Here is a 22,968-nt window from a genome sequence, read left to right on the forward strand (position 1 = left end):
TTAACAATAAACTGTGATCCAATGTTTCATAAAACAAGCAGTCCCATTATAAATTAACATATATTTTGCAGAACTAATACCATAGTGGCATAGTTGCATTCACTGAAGTTGTAAGCTGCTTAAGAATGCATGCTTTAAATCCAGTTCTTTAGCAGAGATTAACTGAACTCCTAGTGGGAATCACGTTTAAAACACTTCCTTATGTGCTCAATTAATGAAAAAAGAAAGCTGTATCATGTTTTTAGCTAAAGACTCCAAGGGGATTATTTAAGAGGTATTTGTCATCTTGAATGCATTCCTTGGCTGTCTAAAATTACTTTTATGATCACATTATCTATTCATTCCAACTAGCAATCCTAACATAAAAAACAAAAACCACTTAAATAACCCCAGGAGCCAACAGCATTATGGTTTTATGTGATTACATATAGCATAAATATAGGTACTCTATAAATGTAAGTACATTTGTACATACACCTCATGACTAAATTCTGAGAAAGGGGTGGTGGAGGAGGAGAGCGACAGTTTCTAAAAAACACAGAACTTAATTTTGCACATGAGATTGGTAATTTGCCAAATGTTTGCTCACATAACGCCTAGCTCAAAGTTTAGCAGAATGTGAAGATAATGTTAAGTCTATTAAAAACACCATTAAAATAATTTGTTTTTAATTGAATAATGAAATTAAGGTTATCAAGTAAGGCTTTCATTTTGCTGACATTTTCCCAATCACCGTAGATGGCCAGAAAATACTTTCTTAAATGAGCAGTAATGGCCTGGATAGTTGGTTGTTACTAGCTACTCAGTACATAACCTCCCTCCCCCCCCCCCCGCTCTTATGGGGCTGCAGAGAAGCATTCTGTGCATACAAAGTCCTAGTATGATGGGGAGGCTAAATCATGTCCTCCAAATGATGGAGAGCCACGTGTTGAGGTGAGATCACCAAACTGCCTTCTTGCTGCTGGGGGGCCCGTTTGGATGACCTCCGCACCTCATTGGCTGCCTCTTTGTTACTGGGGAAAATTTTCTGTCGGTTTGGGTTTGATTGGCAACTAAGGGGCTATTTAGGGGCTGCACGAGGTGAAGTACTTGCTCTTTCGCATCATGCAGCGGATCTCCCTCCCTCCCTATAACTTAAAGTTGTGTTTTTGACCTTGCTATGCCGGTCTAGGAGTCGTCTGTTTTCGGAGCAGGGGCCTGGTATGAATTTTGCCACTTGGCTGATTGGCTGGTGCCCCTTGGTTTCTGCCTACCGTGTAGCAAATCGTCACAACTTGGTAAGGTTAGCGGTTAGGCATTGGTTCATTCTTTGGTGGAGGGGATTATGGGTTGGCTGTGCCTGCCCCTCATTTTTCTTGTTGCTGCTAGGGAATTCCGTTAAAGGAATCCAGGGGCTCGACTTGCTCTGTCCGATCCAATGGCATAGCGTGAGGGGTGCAGGGGGGGCCGGCCCCACCGGGCGCAACATCTGGGGGTTAGGGTTAGGGGGCGCAAATCCACGGGTTAGGGGGCACAAATTACTTGCCTTGCCCCGGGTGCTGACAACCCACGCTACGCCACTGGTCCGATCCCCTCTCTTGGGTAGGGCCATGCTAGAGTTCCTGGGAGCATCTGGGGTGAACTAGGAGTCGGAAATCCGCCTCTGTGCTCCCCCAGGATGTTTTCCCTTACTGACCTCTGGAGGTTCCAGTCCTGTTCCTGCCGGTGCAGGTAGTCCGAACCAATGCCTAAGTAACCATTCACATGCTGTAATCAATAAAGTTGTGGCTAAATTAACGCCAAAAATCTTAAACAAATATTCTGTGTCCTGTGTGATTTATTTTGGAGAGGGTCTGGGGGTCTTCACACGCAAGAGTCTGATTCTATAGCACCCTGCTTGTGGTTAACGCTTAGCTGGAATGAAATATTCAACGCAGCAACAGAGAAATTAAAATAATAATTTATTTGTCAGACAAATAAATGAGAGGCTCAGTGGTATATGGTTACCAAGCTCTGGCCTGGCCTCCTGCCATTCTGGCCAGCACTTATATTCCCTTAATCCAGCCCCCTTTGCTCCTCCTTGGGCTGCCTCTGTTCAATCAGCCTGGTTGGATTTCCTATTGGCTGATTGCTATAACTAATCACAAAAAGATACACCCATATCCTCCTGTCCTTATAAGGGAGACAAAGAGCTATATATAAATGACAAATAAGTAATAATATATCTTACATGGAATCTTAATTACCAGCTCACCTCTTGCCCTCCTTGCCCTATTGCCTTCTAAAACAAATGGTTAATCTTAAATTTTTATCTTGAACAGATGTCAGAGACCTTGGGTTCATATTCTCATGCATCATCAATGAAATATCTCCTTTTGGAGGTCTTTAAACAAAGGCCTGACAACCATTTGTCATGAGTGCTCGCTGGCGTTTTCCTGTCTTGCAGGGGAGCTGGGCTCGTTTTGCCCCTCTGGTCTCACAGCAATATGACTCTATGAAATAAGAATTTAGCATTTCTTTCTTTCTAGATCCTTTGCATAATTACATTTAAGCCAGCATATTTCATACATAACATATATAGCTTTTTAGAAGGATAAATCTCCTCAAAGTAAAAGGAAGGAACAGTTTACAGCCTCAAAATAAAAAGTGAAGAAAAAAGTCTCTTCCCCTGTTTACACTCCCCCCCTTCTCCAGCCAGTTGTTTTCAAAACCATTTGCTCTTGGCCTTTTACCCTGTGGCTCAAGTTTAAGAAAGGCCCATGGTATCATTTTACTATTTGCCCATTCCTAATTGTGTTTTCTCAGTCTGCAAGGGCAGTGTATGTAATTCCCCCTTTTTATGACTTTGAGAATTGTTTTTCCTGCTATAAATCGGGGGGGGGGCCTTGTTCAGGAGGAAAACATTGCCAAGGTTCCTCTGCCTGGCATGAAACATTTGAAAATCTAAGCCCATTTAATTTAGGAACCTGATCAAGATATAAGCCAATATAAGTCTTGATTAAAAATGCAGTCTATATTCAGATGCCACAATTCTGCAAATGGCAGCTTCATGTGATGCATGGTGTTTGCTGGCTCCTCCATGCTATTCATGCAGAATTATCAGTTCAACAGTTAATTGTAAAATCAAAATCATTAAATTGCTGCTTGCTGCTTCTCTGTTTCTGACAAGGAAACATTTCTTTGCAGGCAATCCTGTCTTAAATTATGAGAATTGTGGGCACAGTTCAACCCAAGCAGCTGCCTCCACAACGATTCAGCTCTCCCCCTGAGCCCTCCACTGGCTGCCACCCCCAAAGATCTTTTACCGTGGGGTCCAGCAAAGACTGGAGGATCCCAGCAGGTCACTATAATCCTCTCCCTCCCTTGCAGGGAGTGATGGGACTGGTTTACAAGCCGTCCACCACCTGCTACAAGAAACAAGGAACATTATTTATTGCTTTTAATTTAACCCATCCTTTCCCACCAGGAAAAGAGCAATACGGTTGAAAAGGCAAAAGCTCACCCCATCCACAGTGAACCCTCTTGCCCCAAGTGCCCCTCTGGAGTGTGTGTGTTTGACCCACAAAAGCAGTTTTGCCAGATGCAATACTTCAAAGCAGACACTATTGCAAGCTAATGGATGGTTTCTGATTATCCAGAAGTAGAATCAACAAATGACAAGGTAATTGGTGCAGAAAAGCCCCAACCCCTCTAAATGTGCAAGCTCTGGTTGGTTTAACTGATAGATAAATCAATGAAAATCATGCTTCTAAATAGGTTTTTAGGTCACATCCACACCATACATTTAAAACACATTTATGTATACCACTTTAATAGTCATGGCTTCCTGGGAATTATTGTTTACCCACCCATAATATAATTTCCAGCACCCATAAAAAATAGTTCCCAGAAAAGGGGAAGCCATGTGCTTATGATGTGCAAGTTACATTGGTAAAGCGTGTTCTCCAATAAATGAGAGCACGTGTTGCGGTGTGGGCCGCCAGGCCAGGCCTCTTGTTGCCAGGCAGGTTAATAGTTGTTGCCTGGCATTGTGATTGGATAACCGGGTTGCTGGGGCAAATTGTATGTTGCAAATTGGGTGGGTGGGACCATAGTCTTTAAATATTGGCGCACTCTGGTTTCTCTTTGCAGAGTGCATCGGATCACCCGCCCATCCACCCTCTTTTCCGGTTGACCTTGCTTTGCCTGTCATGGGGTCGTCTGCTTTGGAGCAGGGGCTACTAGGAATTTTGCCATTTGGTGATTGGCTGTGCCATTTGGTTTTTGCCTACTACTCAGCAATTCGTCACAACTTGTAAGGTTGCGGTTAGGCATTGGTTATAATATGCTGGTGGTGGAGGGGTCAGGATAGGCTGTGCCTGCCCCTCCTATTGCGCTGAAGGGAATTCCGTTAAAGGAATCCTGGGGCTTGCCACGATTTCGTCCAATCCCTGTCATGGGACCAGGGCCGGCAAGCTTTTGGGGAGCTGCTGGGGTGAGCGGCATGGGTCCAACACTTAGCTCAAATGACCCCCAAGTTTGACTTTCCCTTCTGTTACTTTTTATAATGCATGGAAGATGGATCTCCCTCGTGAGGTTCTGGACTCTCCTTCCTCGGAGGTTTCTAAGCAGAGCTTGGATGGTCGTCTGTCCCGGATGCTTGAGCTGAGTTCCCTGCGTTTCAGGGGGTTGGACCTGAAAGACGACCTTCTGCGTCTTCCAGCTCTATGATTCCATGATTCTATGTTTTTCTGCTTCAACAATATTTCATTATGTTCCTATCATTTTATGTAATTGTATTTTGTATACATTATAAATAAATAATAAATAAAACATGTTCTATTTGCAAACAAAACATTTAAATAGCTACTTTTCTACTGGTAGGATGGGGGGCATGGGCATAGTCAGGATTTTTGATAGGGGGACAGGCTTTTATTGAGGGGGGAGAACCTCTGATTTGTATTGATTTTTACTTATTGGGGGGGTCAGCTGCCCCTCTGCCCCACTGGCTATGCCGGGGGGGGGGGCCACATGAAGGAAACAAGGTCAGAAGGGGCCACAGTCGGAAAAAGGTTGGAAAACACTGGATTAGACAAGTAGAAGAAACAGAGTCAACTGCCATTCTTTATTTATTTGGGTTGTGTATCAAGATCCCCAAGCCACCCCAATAAAACACAATTCACACAGAATTTTTGTTAAGGTTTTTGGCATAATTTTGGCAGCAACCTTATTAAAATTCAAGAAATGTGAGTGGTTGCTTAGGCATTGGTTGCAACTATCTAACCCCGCACGGGGACAGACTGACATTTGCACACCTGCAAAAGTCAGAAAGGGAAAACATTTTGGGGAGAAAGATGGAGCTGGGTACAATTCCCTCACCTCTCCGCAAATGCTCCCAGGGGCTCTTGCGTGGCTCTAGCCCCTTGCCAGGGGGTTTCGGACAAAAGCATGGGGAGTCTCCTTTAACGGAAAACCCTTGCAGCAGCAGCAGCATTTTGGAGGGGCAGGCACAGTCGAATCCATACCCCTCCACCAACCAATTTTAACCAATGCCTACCTAACCACAACCTTACAAGTTGTGACGATTTGCTACACAGTAGGCAAAAACCAAATGGCACCAGCCAATCAGCCAAATGGACAAAATTCCTACCCGGCCCCTGCCCCAAGAGCAGACAACCCCATGACAGGCATAGCAAGGTCAACGCAACAACCCTAAATATAGGGAGGGTGGGCAGATGATCCGATGTGCACAGCGAAAAGAGGAAGCTCAACACTCTGTGCAGAGAATATTAGACTGTCAATCACAAAATGGCAACATCAACTTCTCCCCAATGACAAGAGGAGCCCAATCGCAATGATGGCCAACTACCTTTACCCGCCCAGCAACAGTGGGATGTCTTGCTAGACCCCACTGCAACACGTGCTCTCTATGAAGGAGAACACGCTTTGTGCTAAAAACTATCTGAGGTGAGGGAAAGAAAGAGCATAGCTCAAACAGAAACTTCCTGGTGCTATCCCAAGTGTCTTCAGGTGGGGCTAAGAAATACCATTGTCTGAAACCTAAGAATGCTTTCACCAGTCAGGGTGGCCAGAATAGAAATTTAGAACTGATTAGGAGAACAAAATGACAGTTTTTCTAGCTTTTTAATTTCAGTGAGTGTAAAATAAAAAGGAAAGGTATGATTAATATGACCCTGTCAAATATTATTAGGCCCCAAATTACCTTTCTGCTTTTTACATCTCTAGTGACACACTATTAGCCCTATATAGGGAGGTTTTTAACAGTTGGGTGTTTTTAGATATACTGTAAGCCAGCCAGAGTGGCTGGGGAAACCCAGCAAGATAGGTGGGATATAAATAAAATTATTATTATCATTATTACTATCCATTTTGCTGCTACATCCATCAACACAAATTTTGCAGCCATACTACTAGTAACTACAGTGGTGCCTCGCAAGACGAAATTAATTCATTCTCCAAGTTTCTTCGTCTTGCGGATTTTTCGTCTTGCGAAGCACGGATGCACCCTGGTATTAACGGTTTTAAGAAAGCGGAAACAAACTTGCAAGACGTTTTGTCTTGCGAAGCAAGCCCATAGGGAAAATCATCTTGTGAAGCAACTCAAAAAACGAAAAACCCTTTCGTCTTGCACGTTTTTCGTCTTGCGAGGCATTCGTCTTGCGAGGTACCACTGTATCTCCTTCCCCATGTCTGTTTATTAATATATTTTCACCTATATCATAGAAACAGAAAATAATCTAAAATATATTTCATATGCATTTCTACCTGGAAACTTTGATTCTAAATTAGGATATATGTAGAATTACCTTTAAAGAAATGTATGGACATCCATTTTTGTAACAGTGCAAATCAGGTGTCAATACATTTTGGTTACATGCAGGACATTTTCGGATTAAAGTGTTCTTAACCAAATGTTTTCTGTACAAATATGGCACTTTCATAGAATTGCCCTCCTGACAGCGCCCCAAGTACTTTAAAAAAGATTGTTTGTGAACATTTTCAGTCACAGTGTTTCACCTCTGGAGTCCAAAGACATTTGGAGAGCTTTAGGTTGCCCCTGAGATACATGTTGAAGTCACTGAGGGATGAAGAAAAAGGAGAGCACATGAAAAGATGCACTTTAAAGAGTCTCTTAAGGACCAATACTTTTTAAGTTGAATTGTCTTACTGGGGAAAATCATAAGTATTCAACTTGACATAGCTGTAGAAACTCAGTAACAAAAGCACTCGTGTGACATTTTAACATGTTTAAAACAATTAAATAAAAAAGGCCATGACAAAAAAATGGGACTAACCAAAGACCAGCAAATACAGCATGTAAAAATAATAATTGTTAATCTCTTTAAGAACAGCAACTGATGATGTGACGTAAAAGGTATCAGTGCAGTTTATGGGTTAATCAAGAGGGTTTAGCCAGCCCACACACAAAAAATGTAACTAAATATGTAAATGTTCACAAAAAACATGTAATCACTTGAAACAGGATGTTCATTGAAACACAGCTTATGAACAATGAAAACTTCCTCCCTTATAATCCTAAGTATTTATACTTATACTTTATGTTTTATGTGTTTCTGGCTTTACTAGAATCGGTTTCATCAGTATTGTGTTGACATTTCCACCAACAGAAACCCATCAGGACACCTGGACTTGCTTTGGAACCTGAGCTGCTTGGTGCGGATAAAACAGGCTGGGAAGGACAATGTGGCAAGCTGAAAAGAAGAACAATTGATAAGTACACTCTTCCGGTACAACACTTCTCTGCTTCAGTTTGCACTCTCTTGCATCACTTGCAATAGAAAAGATGTGTGGGCTAAGATAAATGAGCTTAATTGTCTAACCTGATATTTTGCGTGTCCCTGCCGTTTGGAAGGGAAGAGGCACTGGTCTACAAATGTGCTGAAATATAAATGGATTAATGGAAGTGGCCAAAAGCTCAGCTGCTCTGTAAAACAATACAGGAGCAAGGGGGCCCTTTACTTGTCCTTGGCAGTACATCCTCCCCATCTAGATTTAGGCTTGAAAGACCAATTAAACGTGTGTGTGCAAAGGAAGGCTGGCTGCAAGCATTGCACCATTGGTGACAGTGCACGATTTCTTGCTGATTTCGTGCTAGCTTCCCATTTCTGAGATTTGTGGATCTTTAACTGGCTGTTCTTTTTTTTAAATAAATAAATAAATAAATAAATCTTATACTGTGTATGCTGTAGTCAGAGATGTTTCTACAACCTGGCATAGTGTACTACTCTGACACTGTTGATGGGCACATGGGAAATCATATCTGATTTATAAAAGGAAGGCCTCTATGCAATAATTGATGTGACATGACACCATCGCCAAAGTTATTCTTGGGAAATAGTAACAGTTGATTTTGAATACTTTGACACTTCACAGATACCTGTCAACTTTCTGTCTGATGAGGGGCATGTTTACTTGTCCTGAATTGTTATGAGAACATGCAGTATCTAGTAAAGCTGTATTCCAATGCCTTCGTTCTTGGGTTAAGATGCCCATTTGCTGTTGGCAAAAGTTCTGCATGGGATTATAAAGGCCTAAATGAATAGAGAATATCCACAGCTATTAGACAGAGTGTGCCCAGGGCATCTATCCTAATAGTTGTAGTGTGCCCAATGAAGCTTTGAGCTGGACTGAGGAATCAAAGTAAGCTATATTGAAATCAAAATATGAGGTCACCAGCTGCCCACCAGCAGAAGATAAATACATCTTTTTGCACTGCCAAATGCTGAAACATCATGGAATCAGTGAAGTGTAATATTATGCCTAGGTTTCTAATGCATTTCTTCAGTGTTTGGCACAATATGCCTAAGTGGCCGATATGCCATGAAATCTCTAATGTACCTTCATGTCTGAGAGGTGGCCAAAGACATAGCAATAGTATTATACATCATAGGCATTAACGTATAATACTTAAGTGCCTCTTCAAACTGGTGGTGGTGTTGGTTTGGTGGTTTGTGTTTTCTCCTCTATAAAAGTCCTTTTACTGCTCAATGAATTCAGATTATCAGTTTGACGCAGTAATTGAAGTGACGTGACAGCATCACCAGAGTTATTCTTGGGACACAGTGACTGCTGATTTTAAATATTCTGACACTTCACAGATACCTGTCATGTTTACATCTTGCCCTGTTCTCTGTAAAGGGGACATAACTCAGCAGTAAAGCATGCAAGCAATCTCAAGGTTAATTATTTCCTAGTATCTCCAATTAAAGGATATTGGGTAGCAGCGGTTTATTAGACCTTTGCCTCAGAATCTGGCCAGTTTCAAATGGAGAAGACAACATGGAGCTTGATGGACCAATGGCCTGACTCAGTATAAGATAGATTTTTAGCTTTTTTAAAAAAAAGTTGTAGGTGAATTGTGTTTCTCACCTCCTTGAGTGGGTTTCCAAGTTTGCACTCCTGGGCACTTTCACAAATATGGATAATTATTTTTATTTCAGGTGGTCAGAGCTCAGAATCTGGAAGACTAAACACTGGTGTATGTAAAGCTCTTATTTATTAATCATAAAAATAAAATTTTGCTACTAGCTAACAAATCAAGCAGATGTATGAATTATCAACAAGTAATTAATCTCATTTCACAGTGCCTTTAAAACCTGCCTTCAGAGCCTTAAATATAGTTGCTGCAGTCACTGTTCCTAGTTGCTAGCCTGCACTGATGACTGCAGTCACCTCTCAGCAGTACAAAACACTTCATGGCTGAAGGGGCCTCTTTTTTTAATGCTTGGGCTAGTCCTGCCCAGTAGACATGGAAGTACTTACCAGCCATACCCCTTGGCAGACTTGCAAATCATAGAATCATAGAGCTGGAAGGAACTCAGCCCTCTGCAATGCAAGAATCTCAGCTAAGGCATCCATGAGAGATGGCCATCCAACCTCTGCTTAAAAACCTCCAATAAAGGAGAATTCACCACCTCCCAAGGGAGTATGTTCTACTTTCAAAAAGCTCTTACTGTCCAAAAGTTCTTCCTGATGTTGAGTCAGAATCTCCTTCCTTGAAATTTGAAGCCATTGGTTTGTGTCATACCCTTCAGAGCAGGTGAAAACGAGCTTGCTCCATCTTCCATGTGACAGCCCTTCAGATATTTGGAGATGGCTATCATATCCTCTCTCAGGCTCCTTTTCTCCAGCCTAAACAATAGCCTGCTCACTCAACCATCCTGCATAAGGCTGGGTTTCCAGACCCTTGATCATCTTGGCTGCCTTCCTCAGCACACCTTCCAGGTTGTCAACATCCTTCTTAAATTGTGGTGCCCAGAATGGGACACAGTATTCCAGGTGTGGCTTAACCAAGGTAGGACAGAGAGGTACTATTAGTTCCCTTGATCTGGATACTATACGTCTGTTGATGCAACTTAGAATAGTGTTAGATTTTTTCAGCATGAGTCTGAAAGTTACTTACATACATAGGGGATGGTAGCCCAGGTCAATCAGGATTCTTATCAACATAGAGCACATAGATGACCAAACTTGGCCCTCCAGCTGTTTTGGGACTACAAGTCCCATCATCCCTGACCACTGGTCCTGTTAGCTTGGGATGATGGGAGTTGTAGTCCCAAAACAGCTGGAGGGCCAAGTTTGGCCATCACTGACATAGAGGGAGCCCTACCTGTGTACTACTTAGACTTTCAGAATGATGTTACTCAATCACCAGACCAGCACATATTGGGATCTGGGAGTGGAGAGAACTGTTTCACATGTTCCATACCCATGGTTACCAAACATCTGACTTTTGTGTCACAAAAATACGGATTCCCTTCCAATTTCACATCCCTCCCTTCTTTGCAGATTAATACTGTGAACCCAAAAGTTGTTGTTTTTTAAATCAAAGCTGGGAGCTAGAAATAAAAATGGAATGAAATATTAGCAAAGGGTAGGGGATTGGGATTTGAATTATTCAACTTTCTCCAACAGGAGGGTAACAAGGTATACAATGTAGAGTAAACAAGGTGGTCCCTTTTAGCTTAAAATGGCAGAATGCTGTCTCTTAGGGTGATCTTCCCAGAGACCTGCAAGTGACAGAGCCCTTTGACCCTAACATAAGCTGGCATGAGCATTGTAGTTTTTGACATGACAGTGGGTATTCCTGTTAACATAGTACTGCAATCACACCAAAGAATGTGATTTGAAAGAGTGTATGTGCAACAATGTCTAATGATGCTAAATTGTGATTTTTCAGCTGCAATATTTTTTGGGGAGGGGGGTCTAACTTAGGAAGCCAATATTAATTCGCAAATAAAAGCAGGTTGCTAAGAATTGGCTGGACATAATAAAAGTTCCCCACCTTTACAGACTAATGTGACAACACCTATAACAAAGGGAAGAAACAAGCCACAATGTTATTTGGGAATTGTGGTGCAAGGCGGGATATATAATCACTTCCACATTATATCCAAGCCAAGCCATTCATTTAACTATAAACTTTTGAAATCTCAATTTGGATTCTTACTTGGCAACATTCCAAAAGGCACATGGCCCAGTTCTTCAATCTGTTAAAATCATTTTGAATCCTGATTCTGTCCTCTGTGGCATTAGCTACCCCTCCCAGTTTGGTGTCATCTGCAAATTTGATGAGGTATTTATAAATTTGTTTATAAAGACATTGACCAACGACAGGCCCAGGATGGAACCCTGCGGCACCCCACTTGTCACTTTCCCCCAGGATGACGAGGAACCATTGATGAGTGCTCTTTGGGTTCAGTCAGTCAACCTGCTACAAATCCACCTAACCGTTACCTTGTTCAACCCACATTTTACTAGCTTCCTCGCAAGAATATCACTTTCTCAAAAGCCTTACTAAAATCAAGATACACTATGCCCACAGCATTCCCCTGATCCACCAAGTTTGCAACTCCATAAAAAAAAGCAGTGTGATTGGTTTGGAATGACTTATTTTTGAGAAGCCCATGCTGGGTCTTAGTAATCACAGCATCCTTTTCTTAAATGCTCATAGACCGACTGTTGATTTATATGTTCTAGGACCTTTCCTACACAGTCTTCCTAGGCAGCTTCACAGAAAGGGTTATAGCCATTCCACTCCACAATGTTCTTCATAACTGCCATGTTATTGGCCTATTCCTTCAATAAAGTTGTGGCCAGTTTAATACAAGCTATCAGTGTTCTTTTTATTTCTTCTACTTGCAAACATTAAGAGTGTGGTTTCTGCTTATAAGCTGTTATTAGTCTATTGATCAGCAAATGTTTTTCTAACACTCTGGAGAGAAATAAGAACATTTTAATGGTATAATAGATCACAGGATCTCATACTGTGGAATGCACCTCTTCCCCGTCCCAGGGAGGGGGAAAAGCATTTTGGGCAGTGGAAGTGCAAAGTCTTCAATAGAATACTGGGCATCACAGCATTAACATTTGTTTTGATCACTTATGGCTGCAGGGAGATGTAACGAGTACAGCAAGAAATTGAAACTTTTCTCTCATCACACCCTTATGCAACTTATGAGGGTGGATATTCAGAATTCATTTTGAAACATTTGGGAAGACGTATTGGAATAATTCTCTGGTATTCATTTACCTATATGTTCCAGGAGTGATATTTTGAAGCCACTGGTACAGTTGTTGCGTTAGTGTATTTCAGATGGAATTTTTGAATTTTTATGGCTTTCTTTTGATGCCTTGTAATGGACCCTCCTAGAGAGTTTTTTCTGGTAGATTACTTGATGCTCTTTTGTCTTCTGGTTTCTTATGTTTTGAACACAAAGGGAAGCAGTGGAGGCCAAATCTGGCAGGTGGTGAGCAGTAACTGCTATTGCAGATAACATTTCGGATTATTGCTTTAAGTCAATTTATTATTCCAGCAAATGCTGGAAATGTTTGCTAGGATAAGGCCCAGATATGAATTTATGGGACTTATAAATGCTAACTTTAAAGAAAAGGTGGACATTATGAAACCCCTGTTTTTCCCCTGCTAGTATTAAAAACCCCTTCCACACCATAGCCAGAGTGCTGCTATCGTTGCTGTTGCTTCTATAGCGGACCTAATTAAGTGAGGTTTGAAAAAGCTAATGTCTATCTAATGTTAACTAATGTCTATCTTTTCATGAGATAGACATTAGCTAGCATCTAGAGCTCAAGTTGCTGCCAGGCATACAGAAATTGGGGCAGGAGCCAGTAAAATTGGCATCTCTCTCTCTCATCTATCTATCCCACCCCTGCTCCATCGGCGGAGTGATCAAATATGTTGTTTTCTGCAGACTGTGGAGATTATGGAAGGAAAGAGGGGTAATTCTAAAGTACTCAGTTCTTAAGCAGCTTGGAGCTTTATGAGTTACAAGTATACAGTTTTGCCTAGTATGCTATAGGAATTTAGGCCACTCTGCAGGACCCAACTCCTAGAGGCCAAGTGGTATTCAGTCCCGTCCCCCCCCCCCCCCGCATTGATGGTGGGTATTGCCATTCAAATGGTGTCCATGCGTTGCATCATGTGATTGATTATGCAGGGCAGGGCTTACTTACCCCCCCCCAATATTTTTTTCCAAGTTGACACCCCTGGACCAGTCATTGGGGTGCTACTATAATGATAACTGATTGTTGTTGTTTCGTCGTTTAGTCGTGTCCGACTCTTTGTGACCCCATGGACCACAGCACACCAGGCACTCCTGTCTTTGATAACTGATTACAGAACCATTAAAAAGTGAGCAACTGGGCAATAGCTGTGAGACCCTGGACTGCATGGGAAGCTTTGTGCGGAACAGATCTCGATTTGTTAAAGGCAGGAATGATGGGTCCTAGAAAGCAAAACTGGAATTAGTGAAAAGTAGCCTCTGCAAGAATGGTGAAACCACTGACCTGCCAGCCTTCAGAACCTCCTACATGCTTGCTGAAGAACATGTGTACAGTGTGCCCCCCTTTTTTACATACATAAATTAGTAAAGGGGAAATCATAGAATTGTAGATTTGGAAGGGACCATGACTGTCATCTAGTCCAACCCCCTGCAATCCTTTTGCCCAATGTGGGGCACGAACCCACAACCCAGAGATTAGAAGTCTCATGTTCTACCAACTGAGCTATGCAAGGTGTTACACAATGATAACATTTCATAATTATAACCTCGAGGACTGCTGCTCCCCATCTGAACTGATCCGAATTTTGCTATTATCATGAGGCTGCTCTTCATGTGCTTCCTGCAGAGGATGGCAACATGAGAAAGGGCCTTTTCTGCAGTGGCTCCACAATTTGTCTGAAGATTATACATCTTTAGGTGTCATGCAAAAATATTCCTCTTCTCTCAGGCCTTTGGCTAATTAAACAATCTATGGCCTTTTAAATTGTGTCTATGTGTGCTGTTTTTGTTTGTTACTAGGCTATGTATGTTTGTGTTTTTATATTTTTGTCTCCTATAATTGACCTGTTGTGACAGCTTGTCTATCAAAAGTATCCCATTTGTGCATCTGAACTTATTAGTCTTCTGAATTGAAATGTTTCTGATCTTTCCGGTGCTAAGCTGTCAATACAGGCAGCCCCCCATGTGCGTTCAATATGTGCATTCAATATGTGCACAACCGTGTATATGCGCATCACACCAAACCCAGATGTGAACAAGAACGTCATAAAGACATCACTGAACTAAAAGGGGGTGGGGGGCAGAATGAGGGTGGAGTGGAATGGGGTGTGTGCAGGCTATTTCAATGGGTTTTAATTATACAGTACGCGATTTCACTGACACAGACGAGCCTCGGAACATAACCCCCGCATAAATGGGGGGCTGCCTGTAGATCAACAGATATCATTAACTGGATTTTTAGATAGCTGTATATATTTAATTACATGTAGCATTTTCCTCATCAATATAGTCTAACAGCATTGGGAAATGAAATATTTTCAATAAAAAATTGTTATATATTTTCTTTCTTTCTTTCTTTCTTTCTTTCTTTCTTTCTCTTTCTTTCTTTCTTTCTTTCTTTCTTTCTTTCTTTCTTTCTTTCTTTCTTTCTTTCTTTCTTTCTTTCTTTCTTTCTTTCTTTCTTTCTTTTGCATACCAGTATCCAGAAGATCTTATGAGTGGTGTATGCCCACTATTTTTATATCTGTTTTTCCACATATATGACTGTTACTCCAAACATAGCAGTGGTATGTGGAAATATATATCTCTGAATAACTGCATATCCACAAGTACACAGACAAATATGTGGTATATTTTTGTTCTTGCCAAATGTGTTAACAGCTGTTTTCCTAAAACATAAGCCCAGTAAATGTGATTAATACTGATTAGGTCTGATTAATTTCATCAAGCAGAAAGCAGAAATTCACATGCATGAGATTGCTTGAACAAAGATTTGAAAGCAAACATATTTATTTAGCGTAATTTGCTTCCTTCTAAAATCAAGGCTGCTCATAAGCTTGGTTAAAATGTTAAGGGGGTTCTTTTCATCCAAATCATGTAGCATTGCGTACAAGCCTAAGTTTTAGAAGAGGAAAAATTATGAAAAAATACATGATTAATCAGCAAACTTTTTTTTTTAATGAAGCTGTGGCATGGACTTATCTTTTTTAGAATAAGATTGAAATGAAGGCTGAAATCCTATTAGCAAAAGTAGCAAAACCACCAGCACAAATAATTCAAAGATGGCAACCTGGATCCTGCCTCCTCTATTTGTTGAAATGTTTGACTTTGAAAAGAATCACTATTATGAATCAAACAGTCTCTCTCTAGCCCCACAGTTTAATCCGTAGTATAAAAATCTAAGGCTTACAAACCATGAGATTGATGGATGCTAATTTTGTTCTGCCAAATGCTTTCTCAGCTGCATGTTTATTCTTAAACCTTGCCGAGCAAATATGATTGATACTGCATATAACTTATGACACCCTGGTAGGAGCAGGTTCTTTTTTCTAATTAGACAAAGCTGCTGTTGAATGTGCGAGGAATTCACTGGCTTCAAATTCCTGAGCAAGCTCACCTGAGCTGCGCCTCCTGGGCTACAGTGCCAATCGGAAAGCATGTCATCTGAGCAATTGCACCAAGACAAATTGTACAGTTTTAATCTTTCATTTTTAATCTTTCCTTCTTTTTAAATTTAGAAGTTGCTTTGTGCAATAAACAAGCACAGTTGTTGCCCACCAAAAGGTGGGACCGCAAATGCCCTCTGGGTCGTGACTAGAAGGTAAGACAGTACTCACAGCACAGAGTGCCAGCGCCCTTTCTATTGCTGTCCACGGCAGCCATTTTGTGCTGGTACCCATGGCAGCTTTATTAATACTCAAATACCAGAAGCTTTTTTTAAAAGCAGAAAAGGCACTGAGAAAAGTTCTCTTTTTTCTCTCTCCTTACAATGTGCCTGCAGGCAGCCAGCACACCACCTCATGAGAGGAGAATTTTGTGTGGCTTAAAAAAAATATGCACAAACAGGATGGAATAGAGATAAAAGTGAAAAATATGGAAGTGAAATTAAACTTACTCATCCAGTCTTTCTGCTGAGGAGCACATATCAGCACAATGATGCTATATAGCCTCACAGTAGGGCTTTTCAGATTATCAATTTATGGTGAATGAACATAGGTGTGAGGGGAACAATTGCGGTTCCAGTGAGAAGGTGTTGGAGTGGTTAAAATGTTGGACTAGGATTGGGGACGCCCAGGGTTACATTCCTCCTCTGCCATCAAACTCACTAGGTGACCTTGAGCCACTCACTGTTTCTCAGCCTAACCTACCTCACAGGGTTGTTGTAAGGATAAAATAAAGGAAAACCCCTTTGCGTGGACAGGCGGAGTCCCCAGATCCTGCGCGGCTCCCCCGTCATGTGGAATAACGATTCAAGACAACGTGCTATGGGATTAAATTGGCCACAAATGTGGGTAGACCTTGGCTCAGGCATTGGGCGTTCTCCCTCCCCAGTCCCCAGCCGGGGACCTAGGGAGCATCAGGGTTATCCAGTGTGGGGGGGGGGGGGATGGGCCGGCTCTGGAGAACATATGTTCAAGCAGAGATAGCCGCCCCCATAACGCCGCCGCCGCAGGGGAGAGCAATGACGACCTTCCGGCGTACGGTCAAAGCCTCCCTTCAGAAACCCCTTTAACGGGGAACCCTAGTATCGCCGCCGCAAAGAGGAAGATGGACAAAAGGATTCCGCCCAAGGCCTGATACCGCCAAAGTTGTGACGTTTTGCTACGGGAAAGGCGAAACCTGCCAATGCAGGGAAATTCCTTTCCGGCCCTTTAACAGCGACCTTAACGTAGCAGCGCCCGCATATCTGTAAAGAAAATTAACCTGCAAAACATGTGAGGAAAATTAACCTGCAACATAAGACATTGACTGAGGGTGGGTAGGGTGGGAGAAGCTCTGGAGCCAAGTGAGAATTCCCAGGTAAGATCCTCCCTCCTTTGTGTGGGCAGGTAATCCCTCCCCTACCTGGCCTGGCCTCCTTGGCAACGCTTCCCCCAGGTGGGATTGGACAACTGACTGAGGTAGGCAGAGACCTCCAGGTATCCCACCTGAGGGAAGGCATAGCCTAGCCTATGCTGTTGGAGCCGCTCCAGGTCTAGGGGCTGCACGTGTCCACGCAAAGGGCACCCCCCATTTTAAGCAGGGAGCGGTCATTATGACAACTTGTACTGATTGGAGGAAAGAGGGATTTAATAAGTAATTACATAAATATTTGAATTCAGATTTGTCTTTTAATATATATAGGGGAATGAAAGCTACTAACACTGTAAAGTTAAGGTGAAAAATACAGTATATAAATAAGCACAAATAAATGAGTAGATGTGTTGAAACTACTATCTTATAGCACTGGTTTTCTTTTCTCAATTGTCCTTAAATATCAGGTGCTCAGAGTATGCTTTACAATCGCCCTGTCTTTCTCTTCTTCATCTAACAGTCAAGTTTGAAGTTGCAGAGGGCAAATTAAATGGAACAGTATATATTCCAATATTTTGCAGATAAAAACAGCCACAAATTTGTAACACATCTCAATGAGAATTGAAAATTGTTGAAGGATTTCTAGTATCTGAAGTAGGGCCATGTAGTTTAGCGGTTAGAGTATTGGACTAGCACCTGGGTTCAAATCTCCACTCAGCCATGAAGCTCCTGGGTGACCTTGGAGTCAGTTGCACTGCCTCTCAACCTAACCTACCTCTCAGGGTTGTTGAGGTGACAAAATGGGGAGGAGAAAAACTATATACCTCACCTTAAGCTGCTTGGAGGAAAAACAGGGATATAAATAAAAATAGGGTATGTTGTTAAAGCAAAAAGTAAGGTTAAGTGCACATAAACCTGTTTATGATTGCTGCAGCTCAAAGCTCAAAAACATCAGCAACATCATTTATTTACCGTCTAGAGAGGCAGTTATGAATGGGGGGGGGGGGATAAAATGGAAAGGTGTACTTAGGTTTTGTATTGATATATATGCATTTACAAAAGAGTAAAAACATATCTTCTCCTAACTCTGTTAACAGAGAGCCCTCTGGGAAAGGGCCCTGCTATGGCTGAGGGCTCTGTTTAAACGTGATTCTGGTCAGTTGGACAGGGCTTTTTTTGAAGCATGGAATCACATTTAAATCAAGCTTTATACAGGAGGAAGCAGTCTGTTGCTTGATCAGTTGATCCCTTAAGTCAAAGTGTTCTGCCCAGATCTTACCTAATATTGTCTTGTTGTGCAGTTACTAGAGAAGCCTCAGCTGGCAGCCTCACCTGCCAGTCACCGCAGGCTCCTCCACACCTTCTCTACACACGCATGAATTCATGGAGGAGGAGGAGGACCACCATGTCTCTGCCCTGTCTCAAAGACTGCTGTAACCAGCCTGCCTGCCCTTTGCCAGTAGAACCGAAAGCCTGAAAATGGGCACCTCTGTGAGTACAGCTGGCCAAAGGCTCCTCCCTACTCCCCCTCCACATGGAATTTTAGATTTGCTTCATTTCATTGCCCTTTGGATTCAAACCATTTTGATATGAAGTATTTTTAATTACTTATATTTTGTGAGCAGCCTGCCAAAGCAGCAACAGCCAGTGGCTGGGAGATGAGAAGGATCATAAATCTTTTTTCCTTCAAAACACCACATTGTCAAATATCCTTTTAAATGTAGCACACCATGTTCCTCTGACTGAGGGGTGTTCCATAAAATCCATAGTTTAACTGGCAACCTTTGCACCCTCCTTTCCCCTGAAGCAATTGCAAGGAGGGAGTGGCAAACCCCTGAATTTCCCAGAGGCTATTTTTATTTCAAAAGAAAGTGGAAAGAAACCTTGTACTGGGCTGTAATGTAAATCCCTCTCTGGCACTGCCAATTATTCACAAGAGAATTCAGAATGTTACAGCAAGCAAGACTACTCATGTTAACTGCTCATAATTGTATTTAAAGGATGCCACACCGGGGGGTGGGGGTGGGGCAAAACCTCTGTTCTTTGAAGTAGTGTTATGCAAGAAGTATAGATTTCTTTGAAAAGAACATGTCCTAATTGAGGAGATGTGTTTCGCCAAAGAGGGCTAGTACTTTAAATTAAGCAACAGATAGAGGGATTGCTTGCGTTTCTTTTTCCTGAGGTTGTAAAGGTTAGGATTTGAGTTGTTCTTCCACTCCTAAACTGTTACAGACACACAGGGGTATGAAAACCAAGCTGGTTTTCACAGCAGAAAAGGACACATGTGCAAAATAGATTTTCAGACTACCAGTCTTAGCGCTGCAGCAGTGAACTGGAAGGAGAGAAAAGGAGAATATAGGAATGTGGGAAGCATCCTTACACTGACCATTGATCTATCTAGCCCAGTGAAGGGGAAGCTGTGGCCCTCAAGATGATGCTGGAAGCAGCCAGTGTGGACAGTGGCAGAGGATGATGGAAGCCATAGTCCAATAACATATGGAAGGGTGCATTCTCCCACTGGCAGCATCTCTCCAGATCATAGTTTCAGGCATCACACTTCTAAGAGAAATGCAAAATCTGGTGGAGGCTATGTTTCCTCCTGCATATCAGTTTGATATATCTGGATCCAAGTCATTTCATACAAGACTCAACAAAGGTCAAAATACTGAAGCCTTCACAGGTGAAACAGGGCCCAGGCATACTTTCATTTGTCCTGAGATTTCAAACGATTTCAGGTCATGGATCTGAGAGAGTGGTTCTCTCCCCCCCCCCCCCATCCTGCTGCTTATTACAGGAAAACCCACTGTTTACTGCTGAATTGGATCAAACATCAATCAGATCCTCTGCGAATTGACATTTGTTCTGATTCAGCAGTAAACAGTAGGTTTCCTGGTGGAAAATGGCACAACAACAACAACTTTGGGACCTTGCTTGGTGTCATTGTGCCCTGCTCTCATTTTTGTGAGGAGATGGGGGAATGGATGTCATTTCTTGCTATAGTACAGACAACAGAAACAGAGAGCAACTGATTTATTTCCCTTGTATTTTAATATATTTTTTATAGTTCATTCGGTTTTTTGCATCTGATTAATAACAGACAATAGAAGGGCTCCTAGTCTCAGCTGTATTTTTTATTACGTAGAAACTACACCCCCCCCCCCCGAAAATATTACACACATAGGGGGTTGGACTAGATGACCCTCGTGATTTTAGGATTCCATGATAACCAGCTGAAGTTTTGTAGGTTTAGAGCTTCTGTTTCTACATCTGCTGGCCAGAAATCCTTAGGAGTAAACAGATAGTTCCCTGGACAGGTAGCTGATTCTATTTCAGCAGTACAAATCAATCCATGCTGCCTTAATCATTTTTAGGAATCAGCTCTAGCACACATGTTTACTTTCCTATTGATATTGAGGTTAGAGGTTGAAACCAAAATGGTGCTTAGCCATACGCCACAATCAAACTAGCAATTAAAATAGTTTTATGGATCTGTGCATTTATGTGAACCAATTCTTTTATCTCACATTGCCACACGAAGCTGACTTTTTATTTATGGCTGCCAAAGTACATAGCAGTTTGAGTCAACAATTTGCCATACCATTTTATGCATATCTTCCTAAAAATATTTTCCTTTGATGTTGTTTCCTCCGAGCAAAAAGGAGAGAGAATGTGATTTCACACAGTATTTGCTTGTCTAGTGTTCAGTTGGCCATAGCAATGTTGCTAGAAGAGTGGTATATAAATAAAATTCCTAGCACACCAATCAAATTTCAAAGGATAATTAAGGGAGCAATCTTATGTACAAGGAACGGGTGTAAAACAAGCTGATGTCAATTAAGCCAGCATAAAATTGCACCAGATCCAAATCTTGTTCAGCACTGAGGCTGCTGCTGCTGCTGCTGCTCTGTCTAGGCCTGGCAGAGGGAAGACAAGCCTTTAAAAGAGTGATTTGCAACTGGGTGGAATCTACACACATATAAAAAAGGTTCTGAAAATGTTTTTTTTTTAAAGCATTTTTAAAAATACATTGGATTTTCCATAAGGCTCACCATCACCATCTAGTGTTACATTGTATATTGCACTTAAAACACGTTTTATTTGCAGCTGTATAGCTGAGTCCCAGGTTGCCAGGACACAGACCAATCTGAACAGTCTAAGGATTCAGCCTAAAGAGAGCTCTCTCATCCCACTCTCACCATAATTATTCATGTTCTTGTATATTCTTTCATATCTTCTGTTCTTTACTTTGGCCCCTCCATTAATCCAGCACAATTATTCTCATTAAACTCCAAATCCCTTGTGTTTTTTCCTCATTTCCATGTCTCACATCCCCTTAGATGTGAAGCTCTGTTAAGCCACACGACTGGTCTTCTCTTTCGCCCACTTTCAGAAGTTATTAACACCTAAATTTCTCTCTCTAGTACCAGTACTCTCTCTTACCAAAACTTTTTGAATGTTTCATTCCATGAGCACACTACCACGGTCTGACCTAGAATCTGAAATATGCTTTAAGATATAAGGCAGGGACTGCCCATCTTGCTTCACCACCTGGGCACACATGCTCCCACTTTCTTTCCTGCCCAAGCTTGCTTCCCAGGGTTGCATGACTGGTTTCCTCTGAGATCCCATGAAATCACAAGGAGGCCTCTGGCTCTCACACAATTGCTGCAGCTGCTTTGCCTCGCTTCCTTGGTGGATGACGGGAATCATAGAATCATAGAGTTGGAAGAGACCACAAGGGCCATCGAGTCCAACCCCCTGCCAAGCAGGAAACACCATCAGAGCACTCCTGACATATGGTTGTCAAGCCTCTGCTTAAAGACTGTTGGGGATAAGCAGTGTCCAGTGCACAGCGGAATGATGAGAAGCACGTGCCAACATGCTCTATACTACTTTATTTACAGTTCAAAGCTGGTAAGTTACAGAAAAACATTTTCCCTCTGCCGGAGCAGAGAAAGCGTCATCTCTCCTCTAAAGCACGGAGAGAATCACAAACTGAAACTGCAAAGAACAGTGAAAAACAGGAAACCAGTGTACGTCATATCCAGTCTCCCGTTCCCGTGAGAAAACCTCCAACAGTACAGACTCTGTGGAATGTAAACAACCTGTCTCGTGACAAGCACTTCGCTGCACAGAGAAGTAAGCAGAAACCAACATCCTCCCCCTTTCTGTGAACATCTCTGGGCAGCGTGTTCGTACAATATCAGTACAAACCCAACTTCTGCACATAGGTACAGTGTTGATCCCTTGATACAATCTTGGACAATACATCAGCAGGAATTTCATTACCTGGCATATAGGACACCGTTACGAGTCCCTTCTGAATACGTTCCCTAGCATGTTGCAACTTCAATTGCAAGTGCTTCGTGCTTTGCTTACAACCTTCAGAATTCAGCAAAGCCAAACATGCTTTGTTGTCCTGGTAAACCTGGATTGGACATTTGACAGGAATTTTCATGTCTTTGCACAATTGTAACAACCATTCACAATCCTTAAGTGAATAAGACAGTGCATTCAGTTCAGCTTCACAAGTACTTAAGCTAACTGTTGTTTGCTTCTTGCATGACCAATCAAATAGACCCTGATTGTACTTATAGCAAACTCCAGACGTACTTTTCCTGTCTGTAGTGTCACTTCCAAAACTTGCATCTGC

The 22,968-nt window shown here is 42.0% G+C and overlaps 2 long non-coding RNA genes across 3 annotated transcripts in view; one reads left to right on the plus strand and one right to left on the minus strand.

Moving 5' to 3' along the window:
• The window catches only part of LOC309367764, a 34,478-nt gene extending 26,399 nt beyond the window's left edge, over positions 1-8,079 (plus strand). For both annotated transcript variants that reach the window (XR_014167334.1, XR_014167335.1), the window contains one exon: positions 7,608-8,079. This is a non-coding gene — a long non-coding RNA (uncharacterized lncRNA). The remainder of the gene's footprint in view (positions 1-7,607) is intronic.
• Positions 8,080-8,153: 74 nt separating this feature from the next.
• LOC309367789 lies at positions 8,154-13,013 on the minus strand. The gene is made up of 2 exons (XR_014167362.1): positions 11,423-13,013; positions 8,154-10,642 (listed from the first exon to the last, which is right to left on the minus strand). It is a non-coding gene; the product is annotated as an uncharacterized lncRNA (long non-coding RNA).
• Positions 13,014-22,968: the final 9,955 nt, after the last annotated feature.

Source organism: Podarcis melisellensis, assembly GCF_964234715.1.
Source record: "Podarcis melisellensis genome assembly, chromosome: 4".
NCBI lineage: Eukaryota > Metazoa > Chordata > Lepidosauria > Squamata > Lacertidae > Podarcis > Podarcis melisellensis.